This window comes from Lissotriton vulgaris, chromosome 2_1 (assembly GCF_964263255.1).
Source record: "Lissotriton vulgaris chromosome 2_1, aLisVul1.2, whole genome shotgun sequence".
NCBI lineage: Eukaryota > Metazoa > Chordata > Amphibia > Caudata > Salamandridae > Lissotriton > Lissotriton vulgaris.
In genome coordinates, this window is record NC_141687.1 from 2,093,649,413 (window position 1) to 2,093,672,233 (window position 22,821).

Consider the following 22,821-nt stretch of genomic DNA (forward strand, 5'->3'; position numbering starts at 1 on the left):
CTAGGTGTGTGGGTAACTCCATGGATGTGTGACAGTCTGTGAGTGCCTGTTTACACTGAGTGTATCTAAGGTTATATTAGAGTCTGAAGATGTATTATCACATAAATGATATCATCAGTGATGTAATCAGTAATGTCAAATGAGATGTCAGTGATGTCATCAGTGATGTCATTTGAGATGTCATCAGTGATGTCATCAGTGATGTCATTTGAGATGTCATCAGTGATGTCATCAGTGATGTCACTGACCATGTCATGAATTATGTAATATGTGACATCATTAGCAGTGGATTGCGGGTTCGCGATATATAGTTAGTGCATCTAACTATATATGGAATTTCAATGGTTTTGTGCAAGTAAAATAAGGTTTTTTAAATGCTAATCCCTAACTATATATGGTCTATAACCTATGGTTTTTTCAGTGAATTTTCAAGGTTTTGTAAATGCAAATTCCTAACTATATATGGTCTATAACCTATGGTTTTTTCTGTGAATTTCATTGGTTTTTTAAAAGCTAATATCTATAGCTGTAAAATATATTCTTTATTAAGTGACGTATCACGTAGCCCGTGAGACGCCTCAGGATGCATCGCATAACCGTGACGTATCGTCTCTGCAGCGCAAACCAAACCCAAAACGTAAGCGCGCCAGAACACGCTTAAAGATATATATATATTTTTTTTAACCTTAATTAGACAAAATCCACACGTGCACATATCATAAACGTTCAAAAAACACAATATGTCGGACTGCCGTTACGCTGCCGGTTAGCTGCCCGGTTAACGTACCAGGAAGCACCTTTACCGCGAAAAATCGCAATTTTTTTTTTCACCCCCCAGGGAACTTTAATAGCCCCCTCATCAATCCTAGGGGTTCAGGAGGGGTTTGCCTTACCCCTTTCATTCATTTACACCTTTTTTTTTCCACCTCTTGTCTCTCGATCCCACAGAGAGACAAGATGGCGGCCGCTCCAGACTGTTTACAATGATAACAGCCAATCAGCTTCTCTACGGCGAAAAAAACGGATTTTTTTTTTTTTTTTTTTTTTTGGGCCCAGCGTGGCTCTATAATACCCCCTCATCAATCCTAGGGGGTCAGAAGGGGTCTACCTTGCCCCTTTCCTTCATTTCCCCCTTTGTTTTGGCCTCCTCTTGTCTCTCGATTCTACCGAGAGACAAGATGGCGGCCGCTCCGGACTGTTTACAATGTTGACAGCCAATCAGCTACTCGTCAGACTCCCGTTACACTGCCAGTTAGCTTCCCGGTTAGCTGCCCGGTTCGCGTACCAAGACGCGTCTCTACGGCGAAAAAATCGGATTTTTTTTTTTTTTTTTTTTTGGGCCCAGCGTGACTCTATAATATCCCCTCATCAATCCTAGGGGATCAGAAGGGGTCTACCTTGCCCCCTTTCCTTCATTTCCCCCTTTGTTTTGGCCTCCTCTTGTCTCTCGATCCTACCGAGAGACAAGATGGCGGCCGCGCCGGACTGTTTAGAATGTTGACAGACACCGGAGAGCCAATCAGCTTCGCATCGCAAAGTTCCGATAAGCGAAAAGTACGCGAACCGGATCGCTGCCCGGAGCGCTGTTACAGATATATATCTTGATTTAAACGTTAATTTCTCAAAATCCACTGAAGCACATATATTGAGACCTAGCAAAGGCACATCGGGCTAACAGTCCCTACAATTTTGCCAAGTTTCGTGCAAATCCATTCAGCCGTTCGAGCTAAAAGTGAGGCCAACCGCCCTATGGAAATTAACATGGGAAAAACGCGTTTTGGGACCCCCCTTTTTTCTCGGCCCCCCCTTGACGAAACCCCCCCAAATTTCTGGGAGCTGCTCAGAAACAAAAAGTGCCATTTTCCTGAAAATTTCAGCCGATTCCGTCCACAAACGCCAAAGTTATTAGACATAGAATTTTCAGAAATCCCATAGGGAAAAAATCCTAACTATATATACCTACTGGCTATCGCCAGTAGGTAATATATATATATATACTACCTACTGGCGGTCGCCAGTAGGTATATATAGTTAGGACCTAGTTACCATAGGAAATCCCCAACATTCTATCGGGAATAACTTTGGCGCCGATTGAGGAATCTGCGTGTAATTTTCCTTAAAATTGCTTTGCTCTGCTCCGCTCCTTCCCTGAAAGATTCATGGGGATTCGTTAAGCGGGGGCCGAAAGGGGGGTGCCAAAACGTGTTTTCTCCATGTTAATTTCCATAGGGACCTTTAGCCACGGCTACAGCCCGAACGGCTGAATGGAATTACACCAAACGTGGCAAAATGGTAGGGCCTGGTATGCAGATGTGCCTTTGCTACAATTGGGGAAAATCCCCCCAGTAGTTCTTGAGAAAATTGAATTTGACATTTTTCAAATGGCTTTTTCTATGGGACCTTTAGACACGGCTATGGCCCGAACGGCAGAACAGAATTACACCAAACTTGGCAAAATGGTAGGGACAGGTATGCAGTAGTGCCTTTTCTATATTGGTGAAAATCCCTACAGTAGTTGTTGAGAAAATTGAATTTGAGCAAATTATATATCTATATGCGCTCACCGTATGCGCACCGTACGAGTACGGTACGCGTACCGTACGCGTACGTACGCTTACCCTTACGTGCGCGAGCGAGTTTCTGATTGGCTGGCAGTCGACTGTCAACATTCCAAACTGTCCAAACCAGGAAGTGTTGGCCACCATCTTGTTTTTCAGGAAAACTGAGGCACAAGAGAGCCCAAAAAAAGAGTGGAAAACACGAAAAGGGGGCAGGGTAGAGACCCCCCAACCCTCTAGCCCTTCTCAGGGGGTCCCAAAAGGACCCCCAAGGGCAAAAACAAATCAAAAAGTTCGAAAAACGCACCGTGTGCGTACCCCCTGAGAAGGGCTAGGGGGTCAGGGGGTCTCAACCCTGCCAACCTTTTCGCGTTTTCCATTCTTGTTTTGTGCTCTCTTGTGCCTCACTTCTCCTGAGAAACAAGATGGCTGCTCAGGAGTTCCCAAAAGGATAATAACATATATAAACGTTATCCGCTAATAGAATTAGCATTTGAAAAACCATTGAAATTGCTCCTATATAGTTAGTTGTACTAACTATATTTCGCGCACCCGCAATTCACTGCTGATGATGTCACATATTACATCATTCATGACATAGTCAGTGACATCACTGATTACATCACTGATGACATCTCAAATGACATCTTACTCTTCTTAAGAATAATGTGTTAATGGTCTTGTTAATGTTGTCTTTTCCTGGTACGTTTGTGTTAATTATATTAAGTTTCGTTTGATGCTATCTCTCTATCTTTTTCTTGGATTATGTATGTCCTACTCTCTGTTATGGGTTGTTTTTTTCTTGCATCTTTTGTTGTTATAATGAATTATACCCATGGCTAAGAAAATAATGTAAACAAAATTAAAAAATATATTGTTTACGTTTTGATGTTTAATTAAATTGGAATGTTTAAAAAAATAAATCCAGATAATTTGTTACAGTTTGTAATTTATTGTGTGTGTGTGTATGTATATATATATATATATATATATACTACCTACTGGCGGTCACCAGTAGGTATATATAGTTAGGACCTAGTTACCATAGGAAATCCCCAACATTCTATCGGGAATAACTTTGGCGCCGATTGAGGAATCTGCGTGTAATTTTCCTTAAAATTGCTTTGCTCTGCTCCGCTCCTTCCCTGAAAGATTCATGGGGATTCGTTAAGCGGGGGCCGAAAGGGGGGTGCCAAAACGTGTTTTCTCCATGTTAATTTCCATAGGGACCTTTAGCCACGGCTACAGCCCGAACGGCTGAATGGAATTACACCAAACGTGGCAAAATGGTAGGGCCTGGTATGCAGATGTGCCTTTGCTACAATTGGGGAAAATCCCCCCAGTAGTTCTTGAGAAAATTGAATTTGACATTTTTCAAATGGCTTTTTCTATGGGACCTTTAGACACGGCTATGGCCCGAACGGCAGAACAGAATTACACCAAACTTGGCAAAATGGTAGGGACAGGTATGCAGTAGTGCCTTTTCTATATTGGTGAAAATCCCTACAGTAGTTGTTGAGAAAATTGAATTTGAGCAAATTATATATCTATATGCGCTCACCGTATGCGCACCGTACGAGTACGGTACGCGTACCGTACGCGAACGTACGCGTACGTACGCGTACCCTTACGTGCGCGAGCGAGTTTCTGATTGGCTGGCAGTCGACAGTCAACATTCCAAACTATCCAAACCAGGAAGTGTTGGCCACCATCTTGTTTTTCAGGAAAACTGAGGCACAAGAGAGCCCAAAAAAAGAGTGGAAAACACGAAAAGGGGGCAGGGTAGAGACCCCCCAACCCTCTAGCCCTTCTCAGGGGGTCCCAAAAGGACCCCCAAGGGCAAAAACAAATCAAAAAATTCGAAAAACGCACCGTGTGCGTACCCCCTGAGAAGGGCTAGGGGGTCAGGGGGTCTCAACCCTGCCAACCTTTTCGCGTTTTCCATTCTTGTTTTGTGCTCTCTTGTGCCTCACTTCTCCTGAGAAACAAGATGGCTGCTCAGGAGTTCCCAAAAGGATAATAACATATATAAACGTTATCCGCTAATAGAATTAGCATTTGAAAAACCATTGAAATTGCTCCTATATAGTTAGTTGTACTAACTATATTTCGCGCACCCGCAATTCACTGCTGATGATGTCACATATTACATCATTCATGACATAGTCAGTGACATCACTGATTACATCACTGATGACATCTCAAATGACATCTTACTCTTCTTAAGAATAATGTGTTATTGGTCTTGTTAATGTTGTCTTTTCCTGGTACGTTTGTGTTAATTATATTAAGTTTCGTTTGATGCTATCTCTCTATCTTTTTCTTGGATTATGTATGTTCTACTCTCTGTTATGGGTTGTTTTTTTCTTGCATCTTTTGTTGTTATAATGAATTATACCCATGGCTAAGAAAATAATTTAAACAAAATTAAAAAATATATTGTTTACGTTTTGATGTTCAATTAAATTGGAATGTTTAAAAAAATAAATCCAGATAATTTGTTAAAGTTTGTAATTTATTGTGTGTGTGTGTATGTATATATATATATATATATATATATATATATATACTACCTACTGGTGGTCGCCAGTAGGTATATATAGTTAGGACCTAGTTACCATAGGAAATCCCCAACATTCTATCGGGGATAACTTTGGTGCCGATTGAGGAATCTGCGTGTAATTTTCCTTAAAATTGCTTTGCTCTGCTCCGCTCCTTCCCTGAAAGATTCATGGGGATTCGTTAAGCGGGGGCCGAAAGGGGGGTCCCAAAACGTGTTTTCTCCATGTTAATTTCCATAGGGACCTTTAGCCACGGCTACAGCCCGAACGGCTGAATGGAATTACACCAAACGTGGCAAAATGGTAGGGCCTGGTATGCAGTAGTGCCTTTTCTATATTTGGTGAAAATCCCTACAGTAGTTGTTGAGAAAATTGAATTTGAGCAAATTATATATCTATATGCGCTCACCGTATGCGCACCGTACGAGTACGGTACGCGTACCGTACGCGTACGTACGCGTACCCTTACGTGCGCGAGCGAGTTTCTGATTGGCTGGCAGTCGACTGTCAACATTCCAAACTGTCCAAACCAGGAAGTGTTGGCCACCATCTTGTTTTTCAGGAAAACTGAGGCACAAGAGAGCCCAAAACAAGAGTGGAAAACACAAAAAGGGGGCAGGGTAGAGACCCCCCAACCCTCTAGCCCTTCTCAGGGGGTCCCAAAAGGACCCCCAAGGGCAAAAGCAAATCAAAAAATTCGAAAAACGCGCACCGTGTGCGTACCCCCTGAGAAGGGCTAGGGGGTCAGGGGGTCTCAACCCTGCCAACCTTTTCGCATTTTCCACTCTTGTTTTGTGCTCTCTTGTGCCTCACTTCTCCTGAGAAACAAGATGGCTGCTCAGGAGTTCCCAAAAGGATAATAACATATATATTATAAACGTTATCCGCTAAAGAATTAGCATTTACAAAACCTTCGAAATTTCTTGAAAAGAAATATAGGTTTCACGCCTGATATAGTTAGGAATTAACATTTAAAAACCCTTGCAAATTCACTGAAAAAACATAGGTTTCAAGCCTTATATAGTTAGGAATTAGCATTTAAAAAACCTTGCAAATTTACTTAAAAAACCATAGGTTTCAGGCCTTATATAGTTAGGAATTAGCATTTAAAAAACCTTGCAAATTCACTTAAAAATCCATAGGTTTCAGGCCTTATATAGTTAGGAATTAGCATTTTAAAAACCTTGCAAATTCACTTAAAACACCATAGGGTTCAGGCTTTATATAGTTAGGAATTAGCATTTGAAAAACCATTGAAATTGCTCCTATATAGTTAGTTGTACTAACTATATTTCGCGCACCCGCAATTCACTGCTGATGATGTCACATATTACATCATTCATGACATAGTCAGTGACATCACTGATTACATCACTGATGACATCTCAAATGACATCTTACTCTTCTTAAGAATAATGTGTTATTGGTCTTGTTAATGTTGTCTTTTCCTGGTACGTTTGTGTTAATTATATTAAGTTTCGTTTGATGCTATCTCTCTATCTTTTTCTTGGATTATGTATGTTCTACTCTCTGTTATGGGTTGTTTTTTTCTTGCATCTTTTGTTGTTATAATGAATTATACCCATGGCTAAGAAAATAATTTAAACAAAATTCAAAAATATATTGTTTACGTTTTGATGTTTATTTAAATTGGAATGTTTAAAAAAATAAATCCAGATAATTTGTTACAGTTTGTAATTTATTGTGTGTGTGTGTATGTATATATATATATGTATATATATATACTACCTACTGGCGGTCGCCAGTAGGTATATATAGTTAGGACCTAGTTACCATAGGAAATCCCCAACATTCTATCGGGAATAACTTTGGCGCCGATTGAGGAATCTGCGTGTAATTTTCCTTAAAATTGCTTTGCTCTGCTTCGCTCCTTCCCTGAAAGATTCATGGGGATTCGTTAAGCGGGGGCCGAAAGGGGGGTCCCAAAACGTGTTTTCTCCATGTTAATTTCCATAGGGACCTTTAGCCACGGCTACAGCCCGAACGGCTGAATGGAATTACACCAAACGTGGCAAAATGGTAGGGCCTGGTATGCAGATGTGCCTTTGCTACAATTGAGGAAAATCCCCACAGTAGTTCTTGAGAAAATTGAATTTGAAATTTTTCAAATGGCTTTTTCTATGGGACCTTTAGACACGGCTATGGCCCGAACGGCAGAACAGAATTACACCAAACTTGGCAAAATGGTAGGGACAGGTATGCAGTAGTGCCTTTTCTATATTTGGTGAAAATCCCTACAGTAGTTGTTGAGAAAATTTAATTTGAGCAAATTATATATCTATATGCGCTCACCGTATGCGCACCGTACGAGTACGGTACGCGTACCGTACGCGTACGTACGCGTACCCTTACGTGCGCGAGCGAGTTTCTGATTGGCTGGCAGTCGACTGTCAACATTCCAAACTGTCCAAACCAGGAAGTGTTGGCCACCATCTTGTTTTTCAGGAAAACTGAGGCACAAGAGAGCCCAAAAAAAGAGTGGAAAACACGAAAAGGGGGCAGGGTAGAGACCCCCCAACCCTCTAGCCCTTCTCAGGGGGTCCCAAAAGGACCCCCAAGGGCAAAAACAAATCAAAAAATTCGAAAAACGCACCGTGTGCGTACCCCCTGAGAAGGGCTAGGGGGTCAGGGGGTCTAAACCCTGCCAACCTTTTCGCGTTTTCCATTCTTGTTTTGTGCTCTCTTGTGCCTCACTTCTCCTGAGAAACAAGATGGCTGCTCAGGAGTTCCCAAAAGGATAATAACATATATAAACGTTATCTGCTAATAGAATTAGCATTTGAAAAACCATTGAAATTGCTCCTATATAGTTAGTTGTACTAACTATATTTCGCGCACCCGCAATTCACTGCTGATGATGTCACATATTACATCATTCATGACATAGTCAGTGACATCACTGATTACATCACTGATGACATCTCAAATGACATCTTACTCTTCTTAAGAATAATGTGTTATTGGTCTTGTTAATGTTGTCTTTTCCTGGTACGTTTGTGTTAATTATATTAAGTTTCGTTTGATGCTATCTCTCTATCTTTTTCTTGGATTATGTATGTTCTACTCTCTGTTATGGGTTGTTTTTTTCTTGCATCTTTTGTTGTTATAATGAATTATACCCATGGCTAAGAAAATAATTTAAACAAAATTAAAAAATATATTGTTTACGTTTTGATGTTTAATTAAATTGGAATGTTTAAAAAAATAAATCCAGATAATTTGTTACAGTTTGTAATTTATTGTGTGTGTGTGTATGTATATATATATATATATATATATACTACCTACTGGCGGTCGCCAGTAGGTATATATAGTTAGGACCTAGTTACCATAGGAAATCCCCAACATTCTATTGGGAATAACTTTGGCGCCGATTGAGGAATCTGCGTGTAATTTTCCTTAAAATTGCTTTGCTCTGCTCCGCTCCTTCCCTGAAAGATTCATGGGGATTCGTTAAGCGGGGGCCGAAAGGGGGGTCCCAAAACGTGTTTTCTCCATGTTAATTTCCATAGGGACCTTTAGCCACGGCTACAGCCCGAACGGCTGAATGGAATTACACCAAACGTGGCAAAATGGTAGGGCCTGGTATGCAGATGTGCCTTTGCTACAATTGGGGAAAATCCCCCCAGTAGTTCTTGAGAAAATTGAATTTGAAATTTTTCAAATGGCTTTTTCTATGGGACCTTTAGACACAACTATGGCCCGAACGGCAGAACAGAATTACACCAAACTTGGCAAAATGGTAGGGACAGGTATGCAGTAGTGCCTTTTCTATATTTGGTGAAAATCCCTACAGTAGTTGTTGAGAAAATTGAATTTGAGCAAATTATATATCTATATGCGCTCACCGTATGCGCACCGTACGAGTACGGTACGCGTACCGTACGCGTACGTACGCGTACGTACGCGTACCCTTACGTGCGCGAGCGAGTTTCTGATTGGCTGGCAGTCGACTGTCAACATTCCAAACTGTCCAAACCAGGAAGTGTTGGCCACCATCTTGTTTTTCAGGAAAACTGAGGCACAAGAGAGCCCAAAACAAGAGTGGAAAACACAAAAAGGGGGCAGGGTAGAGACCCCCCAACCCTCTAGCCCTTCTCAGGGGGTCCCAAAAGGACCCCCAAGGGCAAAAGCAAATCAAAAAATTCGAAAAACGCGCACCGTGTGCGTACCCCCTGAGAAGGGCTAGGGGGTCAGGGGGTCTCAACCCTGCCAACCTTTTCGCATTTTCCACTCTTGTTTTGTGCTCCCTTGTGCCTCACTTCTCCTGAGAAACAAGATGGCTGCTCAGGAGTTCCCAAAAGGATAATAACATATATATTATAAACGTTATCTGCTAAAGAATTAGCATTTACAAAACCTTCGAAATTTCTTGAAAAGAAATATAGGTTTCACGCCTGATATAGTTAGGAATTAACATTTAAAAAACCTTGCAAATTCACTGAAAAAACATAGGTTTCAAGCCTTATATAGTTAGGAATTAGCATTTGAAAAACCTTGCAAATTCACTTAAAAAACCATAGGTTTCAGGCCTTATATAGTTAGGAATTAGCATTTAAAAAACCTTGCAAAATCACTTAAAAAACCATAGGTTTCAGGCCTTATATAGTTAGGAATTAGCATTTGAAAAACCATTGAAATTGCTCCAATATAGTTAGTTGTACTAACTATATTTCGCGCACCCGCAATTCACTGCTGATGATGTCACATATTACATCATTCATGACATAGTCAGTGACATCACTGATTACATCACTGATGACATCTCAAATGACATCTTACTCTTCTTAAGAATAATGTGTTATTGGTCTTGTTAATGTTGTCTTTTCCTGGTACGTTTGTGTTAATTATATTAAGTTTCGTTTGATGCTATCTCTCTATCTTTTTCTTGGATTATGTATGTTCTACTCTCTGTTATGGGTTGTTTTTTTCTTGCATCTTTTGTTGTTATAATGAATTATACCCATGGCTAAGAAAATAATTTAAACAAAATTAAAAAATATATTGTTTACGTTTTGATGTTTAATTAAATTGGAATGTTTAAAAAAATAAATCCAGATAATTTGTTACAGTTTGTAATTTATTGTGTGTGTGTGTATGTATATATATATATATATATATATACTACCTACTGGCGGTCGCCAGTAGGTATATATAGTTAGGACCTAGTTACCATAGGAAATCCCCAACATTCTATTGGGAATAACTTTGGCGCCGATTGAGGAATCTGCGTGTAATTTTCCTTAAAATTGCTTTGCTCTGCTCCGCTCCTTCCCTGAAAGATTCATGGGGATTCGTCAAGCGTGGGCCGAAAGGGGGGTCCCAAAACGTGTTTTCTCCATGTTAATTTCCATAGGGACCTTTAGACACGGCTACAGCCCGAACGGCTGAATGGAATTACACCAAACGTGGCAAAATGGTAGGGCCTGGTATGCAGATGTGCCTTTGCTACAATTGGGGAAAATCCCTCCAGTAGTTCTTGAGAAAATTGAATTTGAAATTCTTCAAATGGCATTTTCTATGGGACCTTTAGACACGGCTATGGCCGGAACGGCAGAACAGAATTACACCAAACTTGGCAAAATGGTAGGGACAGGTATGCAGTAGTGCCTTTTCTATATTTGGTGAAAATCCCTACAGTAGTTGTTGAGAAAATTGAATTTGAGCAAATTATATATCTATATGCGCTCACCGTACGAGTACGGTACGCGTACCGTACGCGTACGTACGCGTACGTACGCGTACCCTTACGTGCGCGAGCGAGTTTCTGATTGGCTGGCAGTCGACTGTCAACATTCCAAACTGTCCAAACCAGGAAGTGTTGGCCACCATCTTGTTTTTCAGAAAAACTGAGGCACAAGAGAGCCCAAAAAAAGAGTGGAAAACCCGAAAAGGGCGCAGGGTAGAGACCCCCCAACCCTCTAGCCCTTCTCAGGGGGTCCCAAAAGGACCCCCAAGGGCAAAAACAAATCAAAAAATTTGAAAAACGCACCGTGTGCGTACCCCCTGAGAAGGGCTAGGGGGTCAGGGGGTCTCAACCCTGCCAACCTTTTCGCGTTTTCCATTCTTGTTTTGTGCTCTCTTGTGCCTCACTTCTCCTGAGAAACAAGATGGCTGCTCAGGAGTTCCCAAAAGGATAATAACATATATAAACGTTATCCGCTAATAGAATTAGCATTTACAAAACCTTCGAAATTTCTTGAAAAACAATATAGGTTTCACGCCTGATATAGTTAGGAATTAACATTTAAAAAACCTTGCAAATTCACTGAAAAAACATAGGTTTCAAGCCTTATATAGTTAGGAATTAGCATTTGAAAAACCTTGCAAATTCACTTAAAAAACCATAGGTTTCAGGCCTTATATAGTTAGGAATTAGCATTTAAAAAACCTTGCAAAATCACTTAAAAAACCATAGGTTTCAGGCCTTATATAGTTAGGAATTAGCATTTTAAAAACCTTGCAAATTCACTTAAAACACCATAGGTTTCAGGCCTTATATAGTTAGGAATTAGCATTTGAAAAACCATTGAAATTGCTCCAATATAGTTAGTTGTACTAACTATATTTCGCGCACCCGCAATTCACTGCTGATGATGTCACATATTACATCATTCATGACATAGTCAGTGACATCACTGATTACATCACTGATGACATCTCAAATGACATCTTACTCTTCTTAAGAATAATGTGTTATTGGTCTTGTTAATGTTGTCTTTTCCTGGTACGTTTGTGTTAATTATATTAAGTTTCGTTTGATGCTATCTCTCTATCTTTTTCTATGATTATGTATGTTCTACTCTCTGTTATGGGTTGTTTTTTTCTTGCATCTTTTGTTGTTATAATGAATTATACCCATGGCTAAGAAAATAATTTAAACAAAATTAAAAAATATATTGTTTACGTTTTGATGTTTAATTAAATTGGAATGTTTAAAAAAATAAATCCAGATAATTTGTTACAGTTTGTAATTTATTGTGTGTGTGTGTATGTATATATATATATATATATATACTACCTACTGGCGGTCGCCAGTAGGTATATATAGTTAGGACCTAGTTACCATAGGAAATCCCCAACATTCTATTGGGAATAACTTTGGCACCGATTGAGGAATCTGCGTGTAATTTTCCTTAAAATTGCTTTGCTCTGCTCCGCTCCTTCCCTGAAAGATTCATGGGGATTCGTTAAGCGGGGGCCGAAAGGGGGGTCCCAAAACGTGTTTTCTCCATGTTAATATCCATAGGGACCCTTAGCCACGGCTACAGCCCGAACGGCTGAATGGAATTACACCAAACGTGGCAATATGGTAGGGCCTGGTATGCAGATGTCCCTTTGCTACAATTGGGGAAAATCCCCGCAGTAGTTCTTGAGAAAATTGAATTTGAAATTTTTCAAATGTCTTTTCTATGGGACCTTTAGACACGGCTATGGCCCGAACGGCAGAACAGAATTACACCAAACTTGGCAAAATGGTAGGGACAGGTATGCAGTAGTGCCTTTTCTATATTTGGTGAAAATCCCTACAGTAATTGTTGAGAAAATTGAATTTGAGCAAATTATATATCTATATGCGCTCACCGTATGCGCACCGTACGCGTACGTACGCGTACCCTTACCTGCGCGAGCGAGTTTCTGATTGGCTGGCAGTCGACTGTCAACATTCCAAACTGTCCAAACCAGGAAGTGTTGGCCACCATCTTGTTTTTCAGGAAAACTGAGGCACAAGAGAGCCCAAAAAAAGAGTGGAAAACACGAAAAGGGGGCAGGGTAGAGACCCCCCAACCCTCTAGCCCTTCTCAGGGGGTCCCAAAAGGACCCCCAAGGGCAAAAACAAATCAAAAAATTCGAAAAACGCACCGTGTGCGTACCCCCTGAGAAGGGCTAGGGGGTCAGGGGGTCTCAACCCTGCCAACCTTTTCGCGTTTTCCATTCTTGTTTTGTGCTCTCTTGTGCCTCACTTCTCCTGAGAAACAAGATGGCTGCTCAGGAGTTCCCAAAAGGATAATAACATATATAAACGTTATCCGCTAATAGAATTAGCATTTGAAAAACCATTGAAATTGCTAAAATATAGTTAGTTGTACTAACTATATTTCGCGCACCCGCAATTCACTGCTGATGATGTCACATATTACATCATTCATGACATAGTCAGTGACATCACTGATTACATCACTGATGACATCTCAAATGACATCTTACTCTTCTTAAGAATAATGTGTTATTGGTCTTGTTAATGTTGTCTTTTCCTGGTACGTTTGTGTTAATTATATTAAGTTTCGTTTGATGCTATCTCTCTATCTTTTTCTTGGATTATGTATGTTCTACTCTCTGTTATGGGTTGTTTTTTTCTTGCATCTTTTGTTGTTATAATGAATTATACCCATGGCTATGAAAATAATTTAAACAAAATTAAAAAATATATTGTTTACGTTTTGATGTTTAATTAAATTGGAATGTTTAAAAAAATAAATCCAGATAATTTGTTACAGTTTGTAATTTATTGTGTGTGTGTGTATGTATATATATATATATATATATATACTACCTACTGGCGGTCGCCAGTAGGTATATATAGTTAGGACCTAGTTACCATAGGAAATCCCCAACATTCTATTGGGAATAACTTTGGCGCCGATTGAGGAATCTGCGTGTAATTTTCCTTAAAATTGCTTTGCTCTGCTCCGCTCCTTCCCTGAAAGATTCATGGGGATTCGTTAAGCGGGGGCCGAAAGGGGGGTCCCAAAACGTGTTTTCTCCATGTTAATTTCCATAGGGACCTTTAGCCACGGCTACAGCCCGAACGGCTGAATGGAATTACACCAAACGTGGCAAAATGGTAGGGCCTGGTATGCAGATGTGCCTTTGCTACAATTGGGGAAAATCCCCCCAGTAGTTCTTGAGAAAATTGAATTTGAAATTTTTCAAATGGCTTTTTCTATGGGACCTTTAGACACGGCTATGGCCCGAACGGCAGAACAGAATTACACCAAACTTGGCAAAATGGTAGGGACAGGTATGCAGTAGTGCCTTTTCTATATTTGGTGAAAATCCCTACAGTAGTTGTTGAGAAAATTGAATTTGAGCAAATTATATATCTATATGCGCTCAACGTATGCGCACCGTACGAGTACGGTACGCGTACCGTACGCGTACGTACGCGTACCCTTACGTGCGCGAGCGAGTTTCTGATTGGCTGGCAGTCGACTGTCAACATTCCAAACTGTCCAAACCAGGAAGTGTTGGCCACCATCTTGTTTTTCAGGAAAACTGAGGCACAAGAGAGCCCAAAACAAGAGTGGAAAACACAAAAAGGGGGCAGGGTAGAGACCCCCCAACCCTCTAGCCCTTCTCAGGGGGTCCCAAAAGGACCCCCAAGGGCAAAAGCAAATCAAAAAATTCGAAAAACGCGCACCGTGTGCGTACCCCCTGAGAAGGGCTAGGGGGTCAGGGGGTCTCAACCCTGCCAACCTTTTCGCATTTTCCACTCTTGTTTTGTGCTCTCTTGTGCCTCACTTCTCCTGAGAAACAAGATGGCTGCTCAGGAGTTCCCAAAAGGATAATAACATATATATTATAAACGTTATCCGCTAATAGAATTAGCATTTACAAAACCTTCGAAATTTCTTGAAAAGAAATATAGGTTTCACGCCTGATATAGTTAGGAATTAACATTTAAAACACCCTGCAAATTCACTGAAAAAACATAGGTTTCAAGCCTTATATAGTTAGGAATTAGCATTTAAAAAACCTTGCAAATTTACTTTAAAAACCATAGGTTTCAGGCCTTATATAGTTAGGAATTAGCATTTAAAAAACCTTGCAAATTTACTTAAAAATCCATAGGTTTCAGGCCTTATATAGTTAGGAATTAGCATTTTAAAAACCTTGCAAATTCACTTAAAACACCATAGGGTTCAGGCTTTATATAGTTAGGAATTAGCATTTGAAAAACCATTGAAATTGCTCCTATATAGTTAGTTGTACTAACTATATTTCGCGCACCCGCAATTCACTGCTGATGATGTCACATATTACATCATTCATGACATAGTCAGTGACATCACTGATTACATCACTGATGACATCTCAAATGACATCTTACTCTTCTTAAGAATAATGTGTTATTGGTCTTGTTAATGTTGTCTTTTCCTGGTACGTTTGTGTTAATTATATTAAGTTTCGTTTGATGCTATCTCTCTATCTTTTTCTTGGATGATGTATGTTCTACTCTCTGTTATGGGTTGTTTTTTTCTTGCATCTTTTGTTGTTATAATGAATTATACCCATGGCTAAGAAAATAATTTAAACAAAATTAAAAAATATATTGTTTACGTTTTGATGTTTAATTAAATTGGAATGTTTAAAAAAATAAATCCAGATAATTTGTTACAGTTTGTAATTTATTGTGTGTGTGTGTATGTATATATATATATATATATATATATTACCTACTGGCAGTCGCCAGTAGGTATATATAGTTAGGACCTAGTTACCATAGGAAATCCCCAACATTCTATTGGGAATAACTTTGGCGCCGATTGAGGAATCTGCGTGTAATTTTCCTTAAAATTGCTTTGCTCTGCTCCGCTCCTTCCCTGAAAGATTCATGAGGATTTGTCAAGCGTGGGCCGAAAGGGGGGTCCCAAAACGTGTTTTCTCCATGTTAATTTCCATAGGGACCTTTAGACACGGCTACAGCCCGAACGGCTGAATGGAATTACACCAAACGTGGCAAAATGGTAGGGCCTGGTATGCAGATGTGCCTTTGCTACAATTGGGGAAAATCCCTCCAGTAGTTCTTGAGAAAATTGAATTTGAAATTTTTCAAATGGCATTTTCTATGGGACCTTTAGACACGGCTATGGCCCGAACGGCAGAACAGAATTACACCAAACTTGGCAAAATGGTAGGGACAGGTATGCAGTAGTGCCTTTTCTATATTTGGTGAAAATCCCTACAGTAGTTGTTGAGAAAATTGAATTTGAGCAAATTATATATCTATATGCGCTCACCGTACGAGTACGGTGCGCGTACCGTACGCGTACGTACGCGTACCCTTACGTGCGCGAGCAAGTTTCTGATTGGCTGGCAGTCGACTGTCAACATTCCAAACTGTCCAAACCAGGAAGTGTTGGCCACCATCTTGTTTTTCAGAAAAACTGAGGCACAAGAGAGCCCAAAATAAGAGTGGAAAACACGAAAAGGGGGCAGGGTAGAGACCCCCCAACCCTCTAGCCCTTCTCAGGGGGTCCCAAAAGGACCCCCAAGGGCAAAAACAAATCAAAAAATTCGAAAAATGCACCGTGTGCGTACCCCCTGAGAAGGGCTAGGGGGTCAGGGAGTCTCAACCCTGCCAACCTTTTCGCGTTTTCCATTCTTGTTTTGTGCTCTCTTGTGCCTCACTTCTCCTGAGAAACAAGATGGCTGCTCAGGAGTTCCCAAAAGGATAATAACATATATAAACGTTATCCGCTAATAGAATTAGCATTTACAAAACCTTCGAAATTTCTTGAAAAAAAATATAGGTTTCACGCCTGATATAGTTAGGAATTAACATTTAAAAAACCTTGCAAATTCACTGAAAAAACATAGGTTTCAAGCCTTATATAGTTAGGAATTAGCATTTAAAAAACCTTGCAAATTCACTTAAAAAACCATAGGTTTCAGGCCTTATATAGTTAGGAATTAGCATTTAAAAAACCTTGCAAAATCACTTAAAAAACCATAGGTTTCAGGCCTTATATAGTTAGGAATTAGCATTTTAAAAACCTTGCAAATTCACTTAAAACACCATAGGTTTCAGGCCTTATATAGTTAGGAATTAGCATTTGAAAAACCATTGAAATTGCTCCTATATAGTTAGTTGTACTAACTATATTTCGCGCACCCGCAATTCACTGCTGATGATGTCACATATTACATCATTCATGACATAGTCAGTGACATCACTGATTACATCACTGATGACATCACTGATCACTTCACTGATGATATCATTCATGTGATAATACGATGCACCTCCTCACACTCTAATATAACCTTTGATACACCCAGTGTTAAATACAGACTACCATTCTTGAAACCATTGACACACCAATACCAGTTACTACATATGCACTCACTGATTCCTAGGTCAACACACACATTCACTCATTCACCCATAGAATCACTCATACATGCAGTCACTCATCAATACAACACTATCATATGCACTCATACACCTATACAGACACTCACACACTGCCACTCATCCATGGAGTTACTCACACACCTAGTCAGTCATGCAAAGAATCAATCACACTTCCATTTCCTCAACTATACAGTTATACACACAACACCTTACTTATTCAAACATATACTAACACATACTTACTCAATTATAAAATCACTGATACAAGTACACAATGATCCATACAGCCACTCGCACATTCACTGGCTCTCATGTATAGTCATTTATATATGCCAACTCTCACATGCACTGTGTTTTACATATGTACTTACTTGGACATGTAGCATTGAGATATTCATTCACTCACCAACACACTCATGCACACAGTCAACCGCCCATATAGCAGTTTCAACATGCACTTTTGAACTCATACACCTAGTGAATCAACTGCTCACACATCTATGCACAGAGTCACACACCTCCCAGCCACCCACACACACACTCAGTCTCCCATTCAAATACTTGGGCAACCAATCAATAACCCATATAGCCACTCATATAGCTACTGATCAACACATGCAGCAGCTTACACAACAACAGACATACTGATGCACACATTCAGACAGTTTAGTCACTAACCCATGCATTTAGTAAGACACATTTATTCACTCACTCATACAGTCAGTCACGCACCTCCTAAATCCTTCATCCAGACACTTATACATCCACTCATTCTTCAATATGTAAAACATATTTAAACTTTACAGGAACACACAGTCACTGTATGATGTCATCAGTGATGTCATCCGTGATGTCAAATGAGATGTCATCAGTGATGTCATTTGAGATATCATCAGTGATGTCATCAGTGATGTCACTGACCATGTCATGAATGATGTAATATGTGACATCATCAGCAGTGGATTGCGGGTGCGTGAAATATAGTTAGTACAACTAACTATATAGGAGCAATTTCAATGGTTTTTCAAATGCTAATTCTTAACTATATAAGGCCTGAAACCTACGGTTTTTTAAGTGAATATATATATATATATATATATATATATATATATATATATATATATATATATATATATATATATATATATATATATATATATATATATATATATATACACACACGTATATAAACATAATTATGTATATGTGTGCATATATATGTATTTATTTTTCATATTATGAAACTCAAAAAAATTGTATAGTATAATATTAATTACAATTAATTCAATAGTAGTTTTAAAGTATGAATGTGTACATACATACAGAAATATGTGTGTGTTGTTTTTTGTAAATAAGTAAAATATTTATATATCAATTTAAATAATTTATATATATTTAATTCATATAATATTACTGTTACATGCTAATCGTTTTAGGGTCTTATTTTGAGTTTGGCTGTCCAACCACCTGAGAACAGTGTCAGCATCAGAAACACCACCACTGTATCGGCAATGTCACCATAAGCTGCTAATCTACTGCCCGCCATATTATGCGTTGTGCTGTCTGAAACGCTGACCACATCCTGCGTGATCTACCCAGAGTGACCATAGTGGTCTCCCATATCAGCAGTCCGTCAAACAATGCCGCCAGATCTGTGGCCTGCACATATTACTACTACACAGTCATACTCAGGGTCTCACCCGGTGGTCAACAAACAGCGGTTATCCAATGGCGGATGACAGCAGTGGTAATCGTCCAAAAACAAAAAAACACAACAGCGACCATTGGATGAATTTAAAAACTGCACACCTGATGTGATTTTGCAAGTGAACATGCCTTCAAATCCCACTATAAAGCATACCACTATAAAGCATACCACACACCTAATCAGCATACTTTGCTTCCAAACTGCAGCACAGCAAGACAGGCACCATCATTTTCTGCATTTTAACATAAAGCACCCCCTTTGGCTTCTTTACATTTAGCTCTCTCCACCACCTGTAATATTTTTTTTGCACCTTTTCACCTCTGTCACTTGTATTATGTTGATATACTTACTCACACTATACCAGCAAGCTTTACTGAGTAAGAGTTGACAGTCATGGTGGATGAAATCATTAGAGTAGAATTGCACATTTGTGAGTCCCAAGTACAGCAAACTCCTCTTAGTTGGAAAAATGTAAAGTGGAACAGGATAGTCAACAGAGTGAATGCTGTTGGTATCACTCTGCAGGAACAGGGCCCTATTAGGAAGAGGTGGAACGACCTCAGGCTGAGGGTACGTACCAAGTACAACAGCGGCCACATGGACACTCATAGGACTGGTGGTGGCCCTCCCTGTGCACCATTATAACTGTTACCCTGGGATGAGAAGGTCTTGGCCATCCTACATACTGAAAACTTGACAAGAATAGATGGAGGGACGGACTTCAATGCCTGATACAATATCACGTTTCTTCTCAACTGTGTTTTTGCCATTGTGTTCTCTATCTTCTTTCTTAACATGCAATGCTCAAAGTATATGAGATGTTGATTTGTCTGTGGCAGTGTGTATTGTTGCATATATTCACATGTTTCCAACTACATGACATGCCACATTTTACATTGCAATCTGGAAGTGCATTACCAACAAAATATTAAATGCCGGACCCATGATATGTGTGAAAATACAAATGTATGATCCATCTCAAATGCATGTTGCCAACAGCTATGGTATACTGATCATTTGCTAAAGTAAATTTGTGCTGCTAAAGTAAGATTGAAGTGACAACAACTACCACGAGGACCTCTCACTACAACTCTAACCAATATGCCAGACTCCTATGCCCCTTTCACTACTGAAGTTCACTAGTCCTACAGCTTACCATTACTCAAGTGAGACTAAAGTGACATAGAAGTGACTACAACTACCATGAGGCCATGTCACTCCAAATCTATCCTGGATGCTACACTCCTTTTGCCTCTTCTCACTTGTCTTCAATGTTACTACTGCTGGTAACTTATAATACAGTTTACTATTTGTTGATAAAGTGAGATGGAATTGATATAACTATCATGAGGCCATCTCACTCCAACTCTAACCAAGAGGCTACACTCCTTTTGCCCCTTTTCACTTGTCAGCCATTTCACTACTGATCTACACTGTTCATGGACAGTGCAATGTACAGATAATGCTCCACTCATATATACTTCGGAATACTCTGATTTCTGATGCCCTCGCCCTTCAACTCAAGCAATTGATGGCATGAGTGACACCATACCAATGATGTACCTCTAATATGTCAGCCATGAAGGAAATTGATTAGCAGTGCCAAGTAACCCTGACCCTAGACTTTGCACTTCTCAAATAATTAACAATGCTAAATATATAACCAAGGTGGGTGTTTGCCTGTATTGGACACAACGTGGCCTTGGAATGGACATGGTATGACTACAATGTTTGTGTAGCAGAGTTTTGGAGATGTCATGTCTATCCCTAAAGCCAAGATACCATATATCTACACAACTAACGAGCTGATGACATCTTCTACATATAATGAATGTCTACATATGTCTAATGACCAATTTAAACTCCAACTAAATAGATATCAATAATAATTTCTACCTCTTTTGTGTCATTCCAGCCCAGGTCCCTAATCCTTATCTACCTTGACACAAACAACGGGATGTAGATACCGCACAGGTTGATCTACCACTGCACCTGCACAGAGGTTGGAAACCCAACAGAGCTTCCTTTCCCACCCAGGATGAGGACCTCAGTGCTGACAATGGATGACGGTCCTTGCCCATCTGGTCAGCCTGCACACACCTCTGCTGCAATATTTCAGCCAACCACTGCCCCCAACCTGTGCACCTAGCACAGTCAGTACTATCCTGTGCCCCCTAGTCCTGTATTCTTCGATGGCTAACACCACCCCACTCTCTGAGGAGCTGGGATCCAGTGGAAGGGTGCAGTCTGTGTCAAGGGCACAGAGCCATTGAGGTAGGCTTAGAGGGAGGGAGATTGTGGGCCCCTAGAGGAAGCCCGCTGAGGCCACAGACACCTAGCTGCCATCATCCAAGTCCTGGGAGTCTACCAGGACTCCCAAAGTGCTATGAGCTAGGTATTGGCTGACATCCAGGGAATGAAGGAGCTGCAGAGGGTTGCTGACATCCACATTGAGGCAACCAGCATCCACACCAAGGGGGACAGCATCTGCACAGAGGTAGTCTCACTGATTGGAGTGCTGCAGGACATTAACACCACCCTCAGAAAGACTTTTCCACCTGCATCTACCCCTTCCTGTGGTCCACACAATCAACATCTTCCACAGCCACAGCAAGGGAGGCCCTGTCAAAGGATGACATGCCTGCACAAGCCCCTGTCTCAGCAGCTCCTGATCCTCCTTCTGGCAAAAAAGGGGACGCCCATGCAAAAACCTAGGAGCTCAGGATGTCAAGTCACCCACTACTGCCAGTAATTAACCTCAACCGTAATGTCCTCCTGTGTCTTCTACAAGTTCACTTTGTTGGAATGTTCCTGCCCACTTTTCCTTATCTGATGGGAGGAAATGTTGGACTTTATACTCCTTACCATTTGGACTCTACTACAATGGTTTCATCCACCATGACTGAAGACTTCACTTTATGTTTGCACTGTTGAATTTTAAGTTAATTTATTTATCATGTCCTTTTTCACCTCATTTTCACATGTCTCCTGCATTGTTTTCTGTTATTTTCACATACAACAATGAGAATGTACTAGCAGGTGAGCTTTGCAATGTAAAAACTAGGGAATTCTGGAAACATGGATATGCTGTATGTAAACAATGTTCAACTCAGGATAACTACCATGGGGCAACAACATCTTTATTCCATTGTTCAAATCATAGGCAGACATGATGTCAGAAACATAGAAAATAAGAAGTGACTCAGTTATTCTGGGTCAGTGCTCACATAATCATTTGCAGACTTTCACAACATGGAAGGGAGGGGATACATCAGGCAATATCGTACACAATAGGCAATGATCAATTAGGTCTACATTGTCAGCTGGAGCTGTAATGCCTAACTCGCAAAAGAAATCCTACATCAAATAAAGTAAAAAGCAGACACATGTCAGTACAATAGCTTCTGACCACAAGGTCATTTCAAGCTGTGTTGCGTGCATCTGGTGGAATATCACAAACAAATGTCAGTGATGTGTTTCAAGCACTTTGGATGATAGGAGACACATCAACAGCAAAATCTGGTTCGTAGACATACGAATTAGCCAATGTGAAGGCAGAATAGCATGAATTGGACACAATATAACATTGTGTTGGATCACATGATAGCACTCATATTGCATTAGAACCAGCACACCACAAGAAACATGTCCAATGGAAGCCAGGTAACTTCCATTTAATTGTTGTGCAATTTGTCTTGGCACCGGCTTTGTACATGCTAAATCTTTGACAGACATTCCCAGTACCAATCCATGTCCACATCGTACATCTGAACAGCATCATACCTGCCTATGTCACAACTCTGAACTGTCTAAATGACGATGCCATGGTGAAGG